Source organism: Polyodon spathula, chromosome 23 (genome assembly GCF_017654505.1).
Source record: "Polyodon spathula isolate WHYD16114869_AA chromosome 23, ASM1765450v1, whole genome shotgun sequence".
NCBI classification, from domain to species: domain Eukaryota; kingdom Metazoa; phylum Chordata; class Actinopteri; order Acipenseriformes; family Polyodontidae; genus Polyodon; species Polyodon spathula.
Window position 1 is genome coordinate 8,255,852 of NC_054556.1, and position 23,350 is coordinate 8,279,201.

The window sequence follows — 23,350 nt, forward strand, 5'->3', positions numbered from 1 at the left end:
GCAAACAGGTGTGATTAATCAATCGCCTAGGTATCAAATATGATAGCATCACATAAATATAATGAAAAACATTTTATGGGTATGCTACTTACAACATAGGTGTAAAATGATCTCTCTCAAACATAAATGTTTTTGTTATTAATAAATTCTAACTTCTTACCCTACCCTGAAATTAATAGTGACGTATCGATGCCTTTGGCACTAAAATATATCATCATGTTATCAGAAAGTCTTTACAAAGATTAGTAAACTGCTGCCACATTGAAAATAGCCATGAATATTTATTTCCACATGATTTCTTCCCATTAGTCCACCTAAAGGATGTCAACTGTGAAAGAATTGCCTGGGATTTCCAATATAGTGCATGTTTTTGCAATATGCATAGTTCTGCATGATAACATTGTAATATGTGTAAGTATAGATGTATTTACTAAGTAACCACTGTGTAAATAGACATCAATTAAAGACTCTATAATTATCAGTAACACAGATAAAAGTATACTGATTCTGTTTTTTTGTTTTCTCTACCTGTTCTATTCCCCTTTTGCTGCGAGTGTTTGAAAACCTGATTTCTGGAAAGGAATCCACAGATGGCAGGCTCAATAATTAGGTCAATGAATAATCTTGATTTGGAATGTCGTTGCATGTGTTCAAAGGGTGGAGCCACTGTTAGGTTAATTCACATCTGTGAAGCAGTAAGCCACAGTATTTAATGGAACAATAAGTACATAAGTCTTTACCTACAAAGATGAACCAACATGTATTTATTTATTTTTTGTTAAATGTTCCAAAAGAATAAATGAAAGACACAGGTGTACGAGATCATTTGGCCCATACTCCCAGCACCTGGTGACATTAAAATGCTAGTATGCGTCAGATGCCTTTGAGATACAGTAGGAAGGTCAAAATGTCTCCCTCCTACTGAAACATGCAGGCTACCAGGCAGACAGCTAATCAATGATACCCACAAAGCAATGACAATTAGGTATCACCTAATGGTTGATGACATGCTCTAGCTAATAGATGGAAGCGGACTCCTTTCAGAAAACAAACACACTTTCCTGTTCAGAAAGGAAACAATATAAATGTTAATTAAACAAAGTGATATATTACACTCTGCTGCCAAATACATATCATTGCATGAAGTTTTGGCCCATCTTTTTCTGCTATTTAATGCTAGCATGTGTTGGCTGTCAACAAGACCAACACTATTGTGTGGAAACAGAATTCGTTAAATGTTTGTAAGAGCTCATTGTGCCATAAAATATAGCCCCCTTATTTAGCTTCATTCTTAATATGGTGGCCACTGTGATGTAATCTACCAGACGTGACCACTTTCCGTGATTCTACAAGTTCATAACCTATTGATAGTTATTTTCCACATGGTAGGATATGTCAAAAATTAAAAACAGCATTATAGCAGAGATTGCACCACTGGCACATTTGGAGTAGGTATATCCATTTAGCTGTACACAGTTCATTTCACAAATAGAATAGGATCTCTACTTTCTTTAAATTGGTTTGAGAATGTTACAGCTATTAACAATGTGCAATGGCTTTCCTGTGCTTAAACCATTAAGGAAGCTATTGCATGGCCATTGGCAGAGATTACTATAACCGCACTGTATCAGATTGATTATCACCAAATCCTAACCAGGTAGTGTAAGGGGGTGTTTATTACCTGAATACATTTTTGCTGCCAATTTCCTAGATTAATCTAATCAATCTGTGTATTTATTTATTTTTATCTGGGGACTGCAAGGAACATATTTCAACACAGTCAGGGATAGAAATCATAAAAAACAACACCCACAAAAAAAAAAAAAAAACAACATGGTACAAGTCCATACATGTATGCTTTACTGCAGTTTATTTAGGTTCATGCATTCCACTGGTTTAGACAGGTAAAGCAAATTATTAAAATCAGTGAGTCATAAAACATATACCAGTGCAAGTCTGTAACAGCATTTTAAAAGCTAACAGACCAACTGTGAACTGTGCACAGTACAATTGCAATTTTAATTAAATATATATATATATATATATATATATATATATTTATATATATATATATATATATATATATATATATGTGTGTGTATTTAATTAGTTTTTTGCATTGAATTAGTTTTTTGCATTGAATAAAATAGTAGATTTACTTCATTATTGGTATATGTATTTCCATTGAAATCAATGTGCTAATGACTGTTCTTAGCAATGAATCAAGCACTGTGACCATTTTTACTTTCACCTTTAACATGGCTGGTTAGGTGCACTCTGAGTGACTGAGCCTGTGGGTGTTGTATTAAGCATAAAATCCCATTTGTAGATATACCATATGAGATAAGAGAACAATAACACCTGGAACTATTTCACTTGCAGGGAAAAATAATCACCATATGATAATTTGTTAGGCAGTTCACATTTAAGTACATAAGCCAGATGAATAAGCTGAGGCAGCTAGTCTTACAGAGCTTTCCTTTCATTATTAAATATTGCTGCTGAAGCTGCATGCTAATTGTTTAGAATAGCTTGGCCTCTTTTGATCTATGCTACCGCAAACTTCATTTTGTTATATTGAAGAGCTTTTTTTAATTATTTTATTCTAAACTGTGGGCTGTTAAAGACACATTAACATTGTGCCATTGTATGATTAAACATATTAAATTGATCGTCAATAATTCACAAAAGCTATGTTCAGGGTGGCTTTGAATTCAGTCCACAGTTGTATCTATACTGTATGGGTTCAGATGTTGAAATGGAGCATTTAAGTGTGAGATAAATGACTTAAATAAACAGTAGTCAAATAACTGTGTGAGAGAGTATTCAAGGAGAGAGAGAGTAGGATACTGGAATGGAGCTTAGGACAATATTGCTATCATTCCCATTCCCATCTGCCTCATTAAGCACTTGATATTGCTAGCAGTAATTCAACATGTCTAATCATAACACGTCTCTATATCATTGCCACCATTTCCTTTGCTCATATACACAAATGGATAAATAGCTTTGGTAGGGAGACAATTTTCTCCATTCTCAATTTACAAACTTCCATTTAGGGGAATCATAATAAACACCTTGATCATAATGTATTCTTTTCTGATTATGGATTCATATACTAGGATTATGATGATGATTATTACTATCATTCCTGATTGGAGTCCTACAACTTTGTATTTATTTGAACCTAAAAATCTATATTTATTGTCAGTTAGAATAGACTGAATGAATTAATTGGAAGCGGTCCTATATTGTACAAAACTTGAAAAAATAAATAACATTTCAGGAATATAGCTTCCAGCACATTTAACAACATATGCTACATGACAGTCCCTTTAACTTAATTATATTGCTTACCAGTGCATAACAGACCTGAAACAGGATCAGAAATGTAATATGCCTTACTTTAAGTTTTTATTTATTTATTTTTTTTTTATTTTGGTTGTCACATCATAATATAGCTTACAGACCGGTGCAGTTGATGGGAAAAAGCGTTTAATGACAAAAGGGAAAATCTTTTTTTATTTTAGCAGATTATCAGGATATACATTTTATTAATACATGCTTTACAGATATTTATCATTGATATTCCTAAATTTTAGAATTCATATTTACAAATACAGTACTATTACTAAAAATAATGGTACATCATTTAAATAATTCCACAATTGTATTAAAAGGAGGTTAAAAATAATAGACTATTAAAAAAAAAAAAAAAAAAAAAAAAAACAGGTTATGGAATATAGGTGTTATAAAACATGTAACTCGACCATTATAAGAAACCTTAAAACATTAAAATAACGATGTTACAACAAGGCAGGACAGATACTATAATAAACTACTGTTATGTGTTAGTAATTGTCAACACTGTTAATAACATGTCTATAGCTGTTCTATGATCAATAGAAACACCCTGGTATTAACTGTGTTCAACACAATCTACCTGATCATTGTCCAATAGAAAAACTCAAAAGGTTTACTTTATCAGAATATGAGCTGTATGGGAATTAGGTGAGGAGTACAGTATATAGTTGAGGATGCAACTTGTAATGGCAATCTTTAGTACAAGTTATCGAAAGTAAATAAGAAACTGGAAGTATACAGTATGAGTATGACACATTTTATCCATATAATGTACAGTTACAGCTAATTTTAATGTGCAGTCATTACCATCTCATACAAACAATGTGATGCCAATAACATTTCTATTAAAAGGACATTACATCCCCTACTGGTGATGATGTGTACATCACCAGCAATCAGAAAGATAGTGGAGACCTGCTTTCTATACCACAACTCATGGTTTGTATCATAACGTGGGAGTAAATGGAGGCTGTCTGTATATCCATTTTAGAACAATAATAGTAACTCCTGACTACCTGCATTTTATAGTTTTGCAATATTTTTGTGGCATAAAACATTCAAGCCCTGGAGCAGCGTACCTTTTATAAATTAAATGCACAATAGCAGATTGCATCTCATACAGACTTTCTGGAACACAGCACGCTCATGAGGCATTCCACTGTTTCTCTACGATACAAAATAATGAAAAGTCAATTATATTTTGTATTGGTATACTGCACATGTTCTATATAATGCAGCTGCCTTCTGTTTTGACTGCAAGAACTAATCAACCCCAAATAAAAACCAGAAGGCAGTATTCTTGCTGGTGATGTAGACCAGGCTGCATTTAAATGGATTATATTATATTAATTGATCTCAATGTAAAATATTTTAGACATATAAGTACATATATACAGTACAAATGAGTGTTGGCATGTTAGTATAAAAATCACATTGATTGTTATATATTGACCATACATCCATCTATATATATATATATAATATATATATATATATATATATATATATATATATATATATATATATATATATATATATATATATATATATAATATATATATTAAATATTTTTCTCATACTATTCTGTAAAAGTATATTTCTCATACTATTCTGTAAGATAAGTTCATATACAGCTCCAAATGAAACTGACCACATTTACATATCCAAACTTAAGTAGCAAACTTAACTACTTAAGAAGTTGGAATGGGTGGCTAGCTAAACCAGGGTTTCTCAAACTCGGTCCTGGGGACCGCCTGTGGCTGCTGGTTTTCATTCCAACCGAGCTCTCTATAACTCCACTAGACCCTTAAATGTACAGATAAATTGCTTAATTAGACCTTTTTACTTGTTTTCAGCTCTTGAACAGTTCCATATGTCAAGTTAGCTGTAACATTTTCTAAGTAACTTGAACTGCAACTGTTTATGAGCTAAAAACAAGTAAAAAGGTCTGATCAAGCAAATTAAGGGTCTAGTTAAATAACTGAGAGCTCAGTTGGAAAGAAAACCAGCAGCGACAGGGGGTCCCCAGGATCGAGTTTGAGAAGACCCGATCTAAACAATGCCTTACAATGTAAAATACATGACAAAAGGAAATTTTAAATAGCTAATAAAAACCTTTCCCAAATCTCCCGGAGGCAATGTACTCAATTAAATACATTGCTTTAATTACCAGGTCCTCGCTTAAGGTTAGAAGATTTCTATGAATTTGTTACATACAATTTTCAGATATGATTTCAATAAACTTGAACATGCTTGGTAGAAGATACAGGTGCTTAAGTTCTTGAGGAAATAAAAGAAACAGGCTAAATCTACAGCTCTTAGATGATGACTTCTAATTATTTTACCAACTACTGTATCTACTGTATATAAAACTGGTAGAAAAGACCAACTAATTCCCTACAGGCTGTAATTCATGTTGATCAATATCATCAAGGTCTGGAAGCATGTTTTGCTGGTGAATACTTCATCAATTATATGACAATAACATTAAAGAAGACTTGTTAGAAAGCAATGAGATTTTAAATTCTGTTATTACACAGCACATTTCAGCATAGTAAAATAACAGCAAGACCATGTCCGAGAGTTCCATTGTCCATTTTCAATATGCAAACCTGCAAAGCATTTCACATTGGCTTAAAAAAAAAATATGGACTGTAAAAAGATGCATCTAGCTGTGAAAAATCAAAATGCAAACTGAGCCCTGATCAGCTGCTCAGGTATCTGTTATTTAAATGGAGCATTGGTGACATCCAAATACCAATAGAAGGTTATTATCACTGACATCTACAGCAAGACACAACATGTAACTTTCCAGATCATAGTTTTTTTTTTTTTTTTTGCTTTCCATTTCATTTGGATGTGTTATCCGACAAGGAGGTTCAATCTGACAATATCATAGAATCAATTTGGTATCTCAGCTATTGCTGAGCTGGTGACTAGCAGGAGTCAACTGGAACAAATAGTTACTGATTTACAACTCGATACACAACAGGTACTCTATATGAAGCTCAGGTTTACAGCAAAAAGATTCCTTGAGGAGCGTAATCTACAATCAAGTGGCTTTAGAAATTTCAAGTAGATAAGGACTTTAAATTGATCATTTGAACCAGCTTACCAATACTTACATGGGTATCTGGTCTGTTCAACCACCATGACCACTAGAAAGCCAGAAAAAAAAAAGAAACTACTAGCTCTGACCCAAAAACAAATAAATAAATGCATAAATAAGTAGATACATAAATAAAATCTATTGAGAAAAATGAACACTGCCACAATTATATGGCACATGGAACTGACCATTTGGTGAAGTAGAAAAAAAATAAAATAAAACTACCCTTGATCAAAATGAAAGAAACAAACTAATAAATAATATAATAAATATATACCCACATTCTAGCATATATTACAATTAGTTTGAAGTGGGAGCAATAGTAATGAGGTAGACGCTTAAATAATAATTGAACTCAAATGTTTTCCCAGTGCAAAGCCTCGACATATGTGTGATTCTACACCTTTTCTTCTCTATCAGTTGAATACCACGCCGCTGTTTTGGGGAGTGTTAATCATCTCAGTCGTGAAGTCTTTTTCTGCGTTGGAATTTTTCAGGGTTTGTCTTGTTGCCATGGATTCTGTGAAGCTCTCGATGCTGGTCACGAATGGTGTCCTTCCTCTTAACGTCTTCGTAGTGGAAAACTGATTTTTTTTTTTTTTTTTTTTTTTTTTTTTTTGCACTGGAGTCACTGCATTTAGGGAGCGATACATTCATGTGTCATAGCTCCTCCTGGCCAATTGTATGCATTTTGTTTCGTACTTTACTAGTTTCCTGCTGCTAGAGAGAACAGAGAAGTGTCAAGCCTGATTTCATTTTCAGCTGCTGCGGTGGAATTAACGTGTGCTAAAGGTAGTATTAAATCTATATTGTTTTTGCAGTTTTTTTTTTTTTTTTTTTTTTTTTTTTATTTATTGCTGATTAGGGTGATGTTGGGTGAAAAAAGTTGACTGTTGTTTAATAATATGTGTCTATGGCAGCACACATAGTCGTTTTGTTTTCTTTATATTTGTAAACAATTAAAATACCAAGAAGTGGAATGTAGAGTTTTAAAAATAAAAATGCCTTATGAAAATGTTCTGGGTTGAACACGGTTATGCTGGGTATCATTGTATCTCTGGACGATTAAAATAAAGAGTCTATCATAATTAGTTACATTGTATTACACATGCATGCAATGGAGAGTTCTGTAGAAGTATTACATGTATGGCTTTATTTAAATAACTGCAGGGAAAGAAACTCACTTAAAGGTGTGTTTTGGTGCACAAGGAATACACAGTACAGTTCCAAAGGCATGTGGAAGTGGAGATATTTGTTGCATAGCAACACTGCTTGTGCCTTGACCGTGTTTTCTGTATTTAAACAAGAGCTTAGACATTGTCTGGTCCAATACATTTTAATAGTGCACAAAGTACTGTATACTGGTACTAGCAAGTAGTACTTCCACTCAATTTTGGCACGCAACTTCAAACCTAACCTTCAAATGTAGTGCAGTGCTTGTGCAATCATGTGAGCAACCTCATTGTGCTTTTCCCATCACAAACAAGTACCTACACAGAACCTAAGTTGGGTGCGGTTTCTTTAATTCAGTTTTGCTAACTACACTGTGCACGTATATGAAACATAACATTTTTTTTAATCCTTCATATTTATTTATATAATTCTTAAAATGAAGGATTAAAAAAATTGAGCACCCCTCAGGAAGTAAGCAAAGTGTTTTTATAGCTGAAGTCAGAGGTGTAGTGTTGGGGGGTCGTGGGGGAGTACCACCCCCCACTTATCTTTGGCAGGGCACCACTTCACATGTAGAATATTGAACTGTTTTGATCCTATTAATATATGGAGATAGACATGTGTATAACACATACAAATAAGCAAAGAATATAATAAGGTTTTCCTATATACTGTACTATGCAACAGAAAAGGATTTGTTATGTTGTATCCTGTTCTGTAGGGTGTATAGCAGGTAGTTCAGAGCTTGTTGTATTTTTGTATGTTGTATGTACACTGATGCCCAGTGTATGTGACAAGGGTAGATTGTAACAATTCTATTTGCATAATTTCTGGAATAATGAGACATTAGCCATGGCTGAGCATTTCAAAACTCCCTCAGTGGAACGAAGGCCAGCTTTGCTGCTGCCAGTGTTAAAATAAATAGACCTTTTACTGAAGATTTTACAGAGTCAAATACTGTTAATGTCATTGTTCTTCTTATGCCCCTATATCAGACATTCTGATAAACAAAAAGTGAAACGTATTATATTGCAACACACAGCCCAGGCTCTCTTGGGTTTTCAAAGCATCTGTGGTTGCAGGTTAACAAATACTGGTCGCCTTGGATTATTAGCTATCAAATACCCCTGGGGTTGTTTGTAACAGTGTCTCTGCCTGCACCAACAATTGGTACCAGTTAATTGAAAAAAAAAAATTACAGTATATGTAAAATGTGTAAATCTTTCACAGCATAACTGTGTTCCTTCCATCCAAATCTGTATTTGACTACATTTCCCTGTTACAGTCAGAGCACCATAGCAGGTTATAACAGATAACTTCCATCTTTCATTCACTTAAAATAATATCCAGAAACAGGCTTCCGTCAATACAGTAGTTCTCTGTGAAAGTCCTTACAACATAGAATGTGAGCAGAAAATAGCAAATCCAGAAGGATACCACTGGTGTTGTCAGCAGATTCATGTTAAGGATCACTGACAGAGCAACTATTGGTACTTTCAATAATAACCTTGGGAATCAATGTATTGCTGATGAACAACTACACATGGGGAATTTCTTTTATTATTGTATTTCTGTTAGTACCTTCCAGTGAGAAAAATGGCACATAAATGTAACATTTTATTGCAAGAAATCTCTCATGCAAAATTAAAATAGAAATATAAGAAGAGCTCAAGTACTTTAGAGGACACAGAATTCTGTACTAAATTGATACATGAAGAAGTGCCAATACCTTATTTATTTGTGTTAAAACAGTAATTACTTTGTGGTGCCATTGTAGAACAAAATATTGTTGAACCACAGACACATTCAAGTTGTGAATTGTTCATGACATGTTAGTGACTGTTTAATAAAAAAAAAAAATTCCAAGAAGCATATCATTCTTTTAAAATTACTTTTATGACATTTACTGAGTAAATGCAATGATCAGTAAGTCATCTGTTGGATAATACACCCTTTATTTCAAAGAAAAGCAATACTAATCAATGGACAACCAATGAATTACAAATATATTGGAGAAAACTTGGTAGATGCTTAACCACAACATTTTGTTTTTCTAATTCATTTTTGAACTTGCATCATTATGTATTTTCACATTCACATTACAGGGTTCTTCCTGCTCTGTCTCTTTATGCTAAGAATTTTGAAGGGGTAGAGGACAATGTGTTGGCTACAGTAGTTCACTGACCGCATAAATAGCGCAGACATAGAGAAAGATGAAATAAATCATGTTACAAATGAGTAATTGTGTGCTGTTTAAATGTTGTCTGGTTTGATATCTTACTCATTTAGATAACGTCTTAACCTATTGTAAAATAGGAGCACAAAAAGCACTGAACAGACTCTTTTGTTCTCAACCATACAGTAGCTCTGCGTTCTGCTGGAGCATGAGTTGAGGACATTTCAAGTGTACCACAGAGAATGACCTCAGTAGAAAATCACCTGAAGCACATTGCTTTAGAAATGTATGATCTGATGTTAGGTGCCTTTCAGTATCTTTAGTATTTTTTTTATGGCTATAGTAAAGATAAACCCAATATCTATATAAATACTAATAAAATAAAAAAAAAAAACACAAAAAAACACAAAATTACATAACCTACCAGTATTCTATGTCAAACAAAGGAGTTAAATATTATCTGTCACTTTGTGAATTGTGACATGTTTATACATAGGACAGCTTTCATATGAAGGAATTATCATAACAACTGATTCAATATAACAGCCAGTCCTGAGTATATATAATAGCATATGGTAATATATGATTTTAATTGTGAAAAGATACACATGTAAGCATTGTTGTCGCGAATGATAAAATACAATATAAGGATTAATATTGAGTAGCCTACATTAAGTCCTGATGAAAAAGGGAATGGTATCAGTAATGAAAAAATAAGCTATGTTTGATGAATTATATATATTGCTTGGTTCAGTATAACCCATAATGATGTTACACGGATCATTAATCATGACTGTCCTTTGTGAAACAGCAGCAGTAGTAAGATCATCTTTATTGTCAGGAAATGTATTTAGGTTTAGAATTGGGAGTTATAATCTTCCCTTTATGGGAACCATATTTTGATTTTAGTGCTGCAAAGATAAACAGTGTATATGTTTATACATTTATTTTCTCTTCTACACCTCTTAAAACGTAGTTGAACGTGTGGCAGGCAATTTTCATTGGTAAAATAGTTTCAGATAACAAAATATATTGAAAAAATGTCAAAATATTCATTATCTTGCTTGAAAACTAGATGGATCAGCTCAAGGGTTTTTTCCTGGATAGAAGAAATATAACACATATAAAACAGTAAATGACTGCTGTACTGCACATACGAGAGACAGGTGGTGATATCAGAACAGTGTTCAGGAATATATAAATTAAAATAAGATACATGGCTTTGATCTTCTTTATGCTGCTGTACATGTGCTACAAACCTGGTGTATATCACTGTTTTTTTTTTTAGCAAGGTCCACACCCAGAGGCAATAACAGCTTGGACTACAACATGTAAGGTCTCAGGTATAGGTACAATTCATCTTCCAAAGCCTCAAACAGTGTGCAGGATGTGGTTGCTTTGCTTAGAGGAAGTAGGTCAAATTCACCCCATAAAGACTTAATTGGATTGAGGTCTGGCAACTGGGCAGGTCAAGAGAGGTGAGACAGATCTGGCTGTGTTCTTCCAATCAGACCAACCCCTCTAGAGAAAGGCATTTTCAGCTTGGTAGTACCCATTTCCATTAGGAAATCAATGAAGTGTATCTTCATTTTCCATGCTATGCAGGACTGCCAGATAACCTTGACTTGAGTTGGCAGTGATTACTCAGTGGGGAATGTTCCATCTTTTCCCTGTAAGATAGCACAATTCATCTGATTTCAGTCCTCAGAGTTGGGGAACATTGTCAGAGCAGAAGGAAGCAAGTTTTCTTCCAGGACAACCTTGTACTTGGCTTGATTCATGCGTCCTTCACAAAGACAAATCTGCCCGATTCCAGCCTTGCTGAAGCACCCCAGATGAGTCCAATTTTCAGCTTTGCCCAACACCTGGTCGTCTAATGGTTAGACGGAGACCTGGAGAGGCCTACAAGCCACAGTGTCTCGCACCCACTGTGAAATGTGGTGGAGGATCGGTGATGATCTGGGGGTGCTTCAGCAAGGCTGGAATCGGGCAGCTTTGGCATGAATCAAGCCAAGTACAAGGTTTTCCTGGAAGAAAACTTGCTTCCTTCTGCTCTGACAATGTTCCCCAACTCTGAGGATTGGTTTTTCCAGCAGGACAATGCTCCATGCCACACAGCCAGGTCAATCAAGGTGTGGATGGAGGACCCTGTCATGGCCAGCCCAATCTCCAGACCTGAACCCCATTAAAAAACCTCTGGAATGTGATCAAGAGGAAGATGGATGGTCACAAGCCATCAAACAAAGCCGAGCTGCTTGAATTTTTGCACCAGGAGTGGCATAAAGTCACCCAACATCAATGTGAAAGACTGGTGGAGAGCATGCCAAGATGCCGGAAAGCTGTGATTGAAAATCAGGGTAATTCCACCAAATATTGATTCCTGAACTCTTCCTAAGTTAAAACATTAGTATTGTGTTGTTTAACAATGAATCTGAACTTATTTTCTTTGCATTATTCGAGGTCTGGCAACACTGCATCTTTTTTGTTATTTTGACCAGTTGTCATTTTCTGCAAATAAATGCTCTAAATGACAATATTTTTATTTGGAATTTGGGAGAAATGTTGTTAGCAGTTTATAGAATAAAACAAAAATGTTCATTTTACTCAAACTCATACCTATAAATAGTAAAACCAGAGAAACTGATAATTTTGTAGTGGTCTCTTAATTTTTTCCAGAGCTGTATATATATAGACACACACACACTTGGTATAACTGGTGAAATAAATATGGGTATGTGTTGGGGGTAGAAGAATAATTCAATTTTAAATTTGCATATTTCTATAACCTCATCTCTATTTTCCCTGAATGTTTTTTTTTTTTTTTTTTTTTCAGTTGGGAAATAGAGAAGATATGAATAATGCAACACTGTTGGATCTCTGCGGTCTTTTTTTAGTGATATTTTAATACAGACTAACTATTACCACTGTCCTTTTTTAGAGAGAAAGTATGGCACTGAGACAGAGCTGTGAATCGATTGGGATTTTGACCCTATGATTCATGATTTAACAGAGCATAACAGTGAAAAAGTCAGATTTTTTTTTTTTTTTTTTTTTTTTAATTATCATTAAATTAATCCTACACGGATAATGAATTTGAATAAAAATAGGGGTGAAGGACCATTTCTGGTGGGGACTGGTGAAATATAATGATCAAAAACATTATGATGAGCTGTTAAAGCAACGATCTCTAAAATAATTTTCGAAACATTTGAGGTCAGTTGTTTATGGCAATATAACTTCAACTAAGTGTAAAGCTTTTATTAGAATTTAAAGCACATGCTGTGTTATGTAACAGCTCAATCAAAGATTATATTCATACTTTAGCCTTTTCTATTGAAGCATAATTGAAGCAACTTACAATGTAGGCCAGATAGACAATTCACATTATAGGAAGCCTTGACATAGAAAAATGGTTTTGTTGAAATTATGCAGTGTACATTTTTTCAGCTTCGTTTTTTTAAAACAGCAACATTTAATAAGAACGCATTAAAAAAGGTAACATATCAGAACTAGAGTTTTGTACACAGCAGTCTAAATAACAGAAGGTCCGAGTAGTGAACTCCTTTGGGATCTCATTAAGGTGTTTGTTGCTCCTTTGGGTGCCATGAACAGACTGTTTGGCAGCCCTGCTGCCACAGTATGCTGACAGGCTGGCTTATTGGATAAATGATGTTTCAGATACTGCTCAACCCTTCTTACTCCAGCACAAATTTCATTGCAAGTTATGCATCTACATTACAACCAAATGATATCATTCGTCTTTGTTTCATACGTGATCATTATTGCGTTTTGTTAAAGGAATTATACAGTGATCAGTAGAATGGAATACCCATCTTCAAGAAAAGCGTGTTATTTTCAACCAGAAAACAATGCATAGACCATTCAGAGAACATACAGTTCCATAAGCTAAATAGTAATGTTCTGGATTTTGAAGTCTGTCTTGATAAAGCGCAGCATCTTACACATAGCTAATACTCCAGTGGTGAAAACATTCCGAACCAACCAGAGAGAATGTTGACCAATCTTACATGGATCAAATGCAATGTTATTTCTTTCTGAAAATGTCAATTGCTGGGCACTTTTTATTGTAAGTATGAATATAATATCTGGTCATCGGGCAGTGAAAAGGAGACTGCTTAAAGACACACAAATAATTCAGTTCCTGATTCAAAATTAAGAACCAACAGCCCCGGCACACTGTGAGAGAAGCTTTATTAAAGCAGGCTAATGATAACTCTCTGCTCCAGTTGTTTTTTTATTCATATGAACACAGTAGGTAAGGCTTGACAACGTTTCTTCAATATATAAACCACACACAGTACTGGCATTCTGCTGCATAAAACAAATGCATAGTACAGTACACTATATAATGTGCACTACAATACGGTATAATAAAAGGTACATGGCAACTAACATTGGTAACCACTGGTAAAACACAAATCATTTTTCCTGAGACTGAGATTTATGGCAGTTATGCTTCACTGCATTAGCATTATTTCTCCTTGACATCACCTTATTATTTCTTTCCTATTAATACAGGTAAGTAGGCTAATTTATTGATTTCTAAAGGCATTCAAAACTGGCTCAGTGGTATTGTTTCTCATTTTAAATCTGCACCGATGCACACTAGATTTGAGAATCAGTTTTTTGTAACCAATTTAATGCTAAGGAACCACGCAATTGGAGGACCATTATTAAGCGGAAGTGTTTTGCCTTTTGTGAGGGAACAAAAGTTGTCCTTTCCACAAATCAAACCAACGCTAAGGCGGCACACAGAATTTGAAGTCTCCAGTCCACTGGAGATCAATTTTCAATACAGCAATGTAGCTTTGGCTATGAAGCAATGAAAGATCAGCCTTTTGGGGCTGTTGTGCATATTAGTTACCATGTAATTCAGTAAAATGAGAAATATTGAACGCCTCTGCTCAAAATGTGCAAATACTGCAACTGCTCCATTGTTGATTTTACCACGGGATGCAGGCATCCATATCAGATTTTCTTTCTGCCAAATTGAAGCTTTTGCAGCTCCTATTATGCCAGAGAGCAACGGTTAAGATTTTAATATTTAATGTAAATCAATTTAGAAACCTGGGTGTTCATTTCTTGTACTGTATCTGTTTAACTTGCTAAGACTAAACTGAAGCATCTTGCTTGCTAGATAAAGTGTTATGAGCATTTACTAAAGAACTGCACACTACAGTATGTGTAAAACACATACTAGGTTTAAAATAGCATTTCCCCTTGTGGAACAAAGTATAAATTAGCCAAAAGACTGACTTACTTTCCCAAGAAAAATAAGAATTATTTAAATGAATTTAATGAATACAAATGAACTTATTGAATTAAACATAATGTACTGCTACCTAATTAATTTAATAATAAATGAAACTTAATAAAAGATAAATGAGACCACTTATATTACTAGCAATGTCTAACTGCATTAGCTTATCAATGAAACAGATAATAGGTTTGAAAGATTAGGAACTTGAAGTGTAATGAAGCTATTTGTTTCGAAATGTTTTTGCTCTTTCTCTTGAAGAGGATTTTGAGTTGAATTGGAGAGATTGGTTTGAATTATAAAGCTTCCGTCCACATGTTCCTGATCATACCACCTGTATTGAGATGGTTGATGTAAAAACAATTTGCTAAAGAACAAGGTTTTCTTTTGTTAATAAATATCAATTAACGATTTTAATTAACTGTTCTGTAGAATCACTCCTGTGGAGGGGAACAGCAAGGAGCAGCGGTGGCAGTATTTAAATAGCTTGTGTCGTGTTCAATTAACATGGTTCCATTTTGCCAATCCGGGTCTGGTCTGATGATGGAATCAGTGTTGCATTCCACTGCATGTTTAGTAATGATGTTTCATTTTAAATATGTATTTCTTAATATTCTCTTCCATTACTTTTGTTGTCCTAGTTTGATAGTCACTTTGACTCCCAGATTCCGGGCTGTACTGTGTAGTTGCCACGCAATACTCCCCCTGGACGTGATCATCTGTTCTGAATTTTACAAATGTATTTTATTACTATGTGCATATTATGTGATTGCTTAGTTTACAGACTGATCTGATCAGTGATGGACATCAGCTTTGAACAATGTCAGGGTGAAGAACATGTAAATATCAAACAAAATAAATAAGTCCCTTCAGGAGGCAGCAATGCTAATGAACATGTTGCAGTCGTATACCGTACAAGGTTTTTGTTTTAAACTTTAATTGGACTTTATTGCGTTTCTTTCTTTGTTCTCTCTCCTTCTAAAATGCCCATGACTTTGGACAGGAGAGCCAACAGTCCCTCATGTTTTTTCTTTGCCTAATAAGCATGTTTTATTTGAGGTGACCTGTGTCAATCATATCTTGCCATCGTTTGGCTGGCTCTGAGGATAAAGCATATCAGGGGACATATTTTAACTTGTGATTTCAGAACATCTTCATAATTTGTACATGAAATGTGCTACCACTGACAGGATATGGTGACTAATTATAAAATAATAATTTGCAGTTTGGAACTCCCCTCACTAGATTTTTGCAGTTCCAGTATAATGAGTGTTGATCGCCTATGGTTTTTCTTCAAAGCAAACTGGGTTAAACAAGCGCATGTAACTTTTTTTGTGGCTTTATTTGAACTATGGATTATTTGAAGGGAACCAGTGTTTCTGCAGAGGAAAAATGAGAAGCAATAGGGAATTATAGACTCGGACTTGGACAGAAAATGTCACTATGTCAAAAAAAAGAACTAGTGCAACATAATACATGGCCACAAATATTTGTCCTTAACTGTAAGGATTTTTAATTTTATATATATATAATAGAAATGGCAGAGCCTTTAGAGTTCTTAATAGCTTCAGGCCTTTCCATTACAATCAATATACAATGGAAGATATCCTACAGAAACTATGCTTTGAAGTCAAAACTAATGAGAACTACAGTGATAAAGGAATGCTTTTGATAGAATTGACTCTTTGAGTCAACCCTTACAGAGCAATGTACATTCTCATCCTGTACTTTCCCAATTCATTTCACTGAATTGTTTTTGAATTTCTTATGTTGTATGGCTCGTTTATATCTAATTATATAAATGTTCATTATAGCAGGAGTAAAGACACCAAATTCATTTTCAGCCCTAAAATAATAATAATAATAATAATAATAATAATAATAATAATAATAATAATAATAATACAATTTGCTTTAAACTACACTTATAGATAGATTTGCAGTAAAAAAGCTTTTATTGTGTACCGGTTAATAGAGATGGTAAAGGTTAGGGCGGGCAATACGTCTGCAGCATTTTTGGAGACCTACAGAACAATTTTGTCAATATGACTGTACAGAATTCAGGGCAGTTGTAAATAATTAGTATGGAATGACCTTCATTTACAAGGTTGGATTGTAGCTTTACTAGACATTTTTGAATGTCATTCGTTATTATATTTTTGCATTGATATTTTAGATTTAAGGGGATTGGTGGTGATTTACAAAGAGCAGTCAGACACGACTGTGAAGTATATATATATATATATATATATATATATATATATATATATATATATATATATATATATATAATTACACCTGAGAAGAATAAAGAAATCTGAGAGTACTTGATATATTTGAGAAATTGCATTTAAATCTTAAATAACTGCAATGACCTATCAATGTGTATGACTGTATATGCACATTATACGCATAAGAATGTACTGCACATATGGTACTGTGGCAGGCTGGCGAGTGGATAGAGGCCCAGAGACAGACTGCAGTTCAAAAAAATATACTTTTATTATAAATATACAAAAATAAAAAGGCACAAGGGCCAAAACAAAGGGATTGAAACACAAAAAGAAAGATAAAAAGCAAAATGTACAAAATAAAGGTTTCCAGGCTGGGCAATGCCTTCACTGGATTTAGAAAATTGAAAAATCACAACCAACAAAACACCAACCTGCTTCCTTAGCTCCCTCCTCCCAAATGAGAAGCGGAGGCCTCCTTTTATGTCAGGTGGCTGGGCGCTGATTGATCGTTAATTAACCTAATCAACTAATCAACCCCAGCCACCTGAACATAATAAACCCAGGCAGGTAGGGGAAATTAACCCCATCCCTGCCAATTTAAAAAGGGCAGAGCTTTGCTCTGCCACAGGTACAAAAAGCACAATATTTTAAAATTGTGTGCGAGACAGGTTCTGTCATACACACAGCAGGTATTGCTTCAGCTTGCCCCTCCTTGCTGTTTAAATAATAAAGACAAGCTAGAGATTACCAGTGGTCAGACAAAGACATCATGCAATCGTTAATGTACAAATTGCCTAGTACACTGTGGTTCTACCATGTTCCTAAAAAACTATGAAAGCAACAGAAGTGGCCTTTGAGCTTTTAATTTCAGATAGCTCAGATATGAATTTGTTGAATTATTAAATACTGTGGGTTTTTTGAAAGAAAGGTTCTAGATGAATTGGATAACACAACTCAGGGAATGTGGGGTGTGGTTTACAACTGGAAACGTTAATTTTTTATTATTTTTTTTTAAATCTAGTTTTGGTTATATTCTTCTCAGATTTTGTCCCTACCTGGCCTCCCCCCATGTTTTTAAAATGGAAGATTGAACTGTCTTTATAAAGCTTCTTTTCAAAGTTTCACCAGTTTAAGCAGGACTGGTTTCCACTGGCAACATGACTCTTGTGGGATTTGCTCTGCGTCTGGCACCGACAAACGTTACACAGAAACCTGTGTCCGCAGGCTTCAATTCCTGGTGTCTCTGGAGCTTGGTACAATAATGAGAGAGAAGTATCTCTTTTATTATAAATCCCATCACTCTCGGATGCCCATTATGTGTTCTATTTTAAAATGTACCTGGACTCTAAAGGTCAATTATGAGTCCTGTTGTTTACATTGGCCTTTAATTCTATCTTGTTGCGTGTCCCACTGTTGTTACTATCCCAGTTTCCAGCTTATTTCATGAACATTCATTATCTGCCGATGGGAGCAAATGTAAAAAACAGCAGCAGTCTACCTCACCTGCTGGGACTTAGCAAGTGTCATTATGCCAATAATACCTCCCTCTACAATATAATATAATTCTTGACAGGCATTACATAAAGATAACATACCAGTTTTAATAAATCTTAATCTGTATTACTACCAATTCATAAATCTCACATTTACATATATGAAAGGTCATATATATTTGGTTTAATTGATATATTTTTTTATAGCAAGTAATGAACAAAAACACATTTCCGGATGCACTTCCGATAGATCACACCAAGTCACGCGATTGGCATTTAAAAGGATAGTCAGAGCAAGCAATTGATTCTATGAGCTAAGAGTTATTAAACATGTTTTATTTTAAATCGGTTTCTCAAGATTTTTGTCCTTAGCCATTTTTGAGCTGCCTAAGACTGAACAGACTTTTCTCATTTCATTTAAGTCATGTCACAGAACGGCCTCTGTATACAGTATATGTAAAGTAGGTTTGGTCAGAAGAGTTGAAAGATCATGGAGTCTCCAAACAAGCTCAATGCAAGCTTATAGCCAGGTAAAAACAGATACAAAAAAAATATATATATATACAAACAAAGCAGCATAAAAACCCAGAACCCCTCTCAATGATTGCAAATATAATTGAAAGGCACAGAAAAGGCAAATTGTACTGCAAATTGTAAAAGGAAGCCGCTGTGTTGGTTTCTGCTAATTAGCAAGGACTCTCAGCTGGGCTCTTCTTCATCATTAGTAAATAGTTGGGATTCCCTCAAGTGAACATGGCCATGTTTCACTACAGTCAGTGGAAAATGAGATCAAAACAGAGCACTCTGGGCCATATTTTCAAAATGTGTACTCCAGGGGAAAATTCAACACTAATGTCCAAAACTGAGAAACAAAACTTGAGAGTGCTTAAGAGACCTTCTATTACTGCACATTACTTAGATGTTTGAAAGTAGCATTGTAAAGTCAATATGTTTTTCTCCTTTCAAAAAAAGTTGCAGTAATTAAAGACTGCAGTAAACTTGAAATATATGAAAATTTGGCCCTCACTGTTTCCCTTAGAAAAAGTAGCGAATCAAGTTTGACAGCATATGAACATCTCTGGGTTATTGCATTTGCTTCAGTGCACTGCATTTTCAGTGTTGGGAAACAATTACTGAACTGTACACTAAACATTTTTTGCAATCTTTTTTGCTGGAAATGGCAGTTAACCAAAGTGAATGCTAGCCTCTAGAAAAGTAAATTAGACTGAACAGTTGCTGCCTCATAAACAAGAGAAATTGCATTGTCTCAGGTATTCATTTATCAATTCAAGTAATGTTATTCTCTGCAGATAATGGATAGAGATGCTTGTATTTATATTAATTAACTGTGCAGATGCATACCGCTTTGATTACAGAACACTGAAGCATTACTAAATCATGTTAAATATTGTTTTAGTACATTTGCACAACACAATACTTTGTCTATATCCAATCTAGAACGTGGATGTTCTATCTCAGTATTACAATTTTTATATGGAGTACATTTAGAAAAATATGGATTTGTAAAATACTGAAGCTTATATTTGTCTTAAAATAACACCTGTGGAACTGTAGAATTTTAGGAATCTGAAACCTCCTAAATCTACTTCGAGTTGCACTAGAGTAATAAACCAGGGAAACAGTAAGACCCAAGGCAATAGCCAGGAGTGCAATTATGCTAAAATATGTTGAAGAACTGAATCAGCCAATCATATTGAAAGATTTGGTCGCACACTATGACTGTTCTCCATTTTCAAGTTTCTTAGTGATGACCCCTTTCGTTCTTTTTTTTACAGAGTAAAGTACAACCCTGCATACTTTCAGGGTGTCATTAGCGATGCACCACACATGACAGGGAGTTGAGGGAAAAGAATGATTTTCACAACAGCAGCCTGACCTCAGACAGCAGCACTAGATTAATGGTGCATTGTATTATGTTGCTGTCAGTGCAACTTCAAAGGCACATTTATTAATGCACTGATCTCTGAAATAACTTATTTTTTCACTGAAAATATTATTCAAAATCCTGTCAACAGCTTCCAACCCCAAATGACAATGTGTGAAGAAGAAGAATGCACTGTGTATGGTTTACATACAAGCTAAACTACTTGACACTGGCTGAACAATTATATTAAATATATAGAACATATTGGGCATGGATGTCACAGAATCACTTTTAAACAGCAGATGCATTTTATAGTGTTCTATAAATGAGAGAAACCCAATTTAGCCCTTTTCTCACATGTCTCCCATAGGACTGGATCCTAATTTTTGCCTCTTGTCATTTATCTTCATTTGTGGTTAAAAATGAGCAATCCATAGAATAAAAATGGTTTTGTTTCCAGATTCCAATATTAGGTCTGAGACTATATTAAGGATGCAGTTGGACCTTGGAAACCCACTGGTGATGTAGGTGTCCCCAGGCTCCTAATTAAACTAACTACATAAAGAACATTCACCTGTTATACGTGCAGTGCTTCACAACATTTTCAAATGATTAAAATAAACAAAACAAACAGAAACCATGCTGTCCAGTCCCCACACGTAATATTACATTATCTAAAGTTATATTACATTATTTAAATGGTAATGTAAAAGTGTCTTATACAATATAAAAATAAGTAAACCCAAGCTAACTATCAGTTGTGGTTTGCAGGAACTATCCATATCTGTATACTGTTAGTACTATCAACGTTACAAAATCTATCAGCGCTAACTTTATATCGGCCCTGTATTTTTTTTCCTTCAACAAAATATTAGTATACGCTTTGCAAAAGAGAAAAAACCTACAAAATATTTCCCAATGTGTAATTCTTTAATTCTTCCACTAAATGATTCATGTCTTGAGAACGCAAGGTCATCAGGTTGACACCTCCAAATGAAGCTTGTCCCCAGTTACCTATTTCCCTACGTCCTGTTGTTATTTTGAAAGTCATGCTCAGCCATTTAAAAACAACTGGAATACTAGTTATATATCACCAAGAAACCTAGCAAAGCATATTGTCTATATTATTACCATTTCAGTGCAAATAGCTTTAGATTTAAAATCTTTGGTTCCAGACACATGCTGCCTTGAGGAAGAAGAGGCATTGTGAGATGTTGGGAAGCGGACTCGTAAAACTTCAAAATGTTGTATAATGATTTATTTAAAATTAACCTTTGGGGTAATACTTAGGGCCCCTGTTGTAGCATTAAAAAAGGATGTAGTCTTAAGACATGCCAGAATGATACTGTAAAAGGTCACTTACAAAATTGATCCATGTTGTTAACCTTGACTTCATTTTTGGTTCTTTCCCCTCAGTGACACATCATATAAACCTTAACTCAATGGCACACTGAATTAAAAAAGAGGAGATAATCACAGGTTATCTGGGGACAAAATGGAAATGATTCTTTTCATTAACAGCGACTCAATTCAGTGCCTATGATAGGTTCAGTAAAGGAATGGCTGAAGGTTGTGTACCTTTAGAAATCTTCTGCGCTTCATTTATTTTATATCACAGAAAAATAAATTACAATTCAGGTCTACACTTGGCATCAAAGTAAATTTAAAAGTACAAGTGCAATCCGCTGTGCTCTCAGTAAGTAGCACCTGTGTATTGGTTTATCATATTAAACAAACAATGATCTACAGCAGGCGATTCATTTAAAAAAAATAAATAAATAATGAAATCTCTAAACCCCAGTGCCATCATTTGAGCATCTTCAAAAATAAATGCAAATAGTGTATAATTATTATCGATACTTACATTTTTAAGTTACAGTGTATTGCATATTCTAATATATCGAATTCATATAAATAACAATATCATTGCATGATACAGTACTGAGTCCTTCACTTGACAACATTACATTCTATGGAGTATATACAGTACTGTTAATTACTTATGAACACTTACTTTAAGGGATATCCAAATATATGCATTCTTAGTAGAAATAGTTCACAGTTAAACTTGACTTTTGCACACAGATGTGCAGAAGTTCTAAAATGTGTAGTCGGTTAGTTAACAAGCAAGCAGCAGATGTCTTTAATTGTAACGCTGTTAATAATCTGTTGTAAATAATAGATCAAAAGAACCCATCATCCTAAGGATGTGCTCCTGGTACAGAATAAAACATTGAGGTCAGTACTGGCTGCAATGAAAAGCTTTAAAAAGCTCGTGGAAATTGCTCATGTAAAACACGATACATGAATCTACTTTTCATCTTTGACTGTTATTGGCCTGTATTTCAAAATAATTACTATATACACATGGGTGTACTTACCTACATATTTCCACAGACAGGAAATTAAAACAAACACTCAGGTTGCAACTTTGGAAAGAGATCATCAGTGTTTATCTCAGTATTAATTAAATTAATAAGAACTCAAAAAATAACTTTAGGTTCAAAACATGTTGATAAACATATTATTTATGAGAAATCATGAGACTTAAAAAAATGAATTTTCCTATTTTTTTTTTTTTTTTCTGAAAATGTAAATTCCTTCTGTAAGAGACTGAAGTAAGTTTTCCACTACAACTT

At 34.3% G+C, this 23,350-nt stretch overlaps 1 protein-coding gene across 13 annotated transcripts in view; it reads left to right on the forward strand.

Moving 5' to 3' along the window:
* The first annotated feature begins 7,103 nt into the window (after positions 1 to 7,103).
* Positions 7,104 to 23,350, forward strand: part of LOC121298204 (neural cell adhesion molecule L1-like protein) — a 59,713-nt gene continuing 43,466 nt past the window's right edge. For all 13 annotated transcript variants that reach the window (XM_041225149.1, XM_041225156.1, XM_041225160.1 and 10 more), the window contains exon 1: positions 7,104 to 7,264. The gene's annotated coding sequence lies outside the window, so the exon portion shown is untranslated. The remainder of the gene's footprint in view (positions 7,265 to 23,350) is intronic.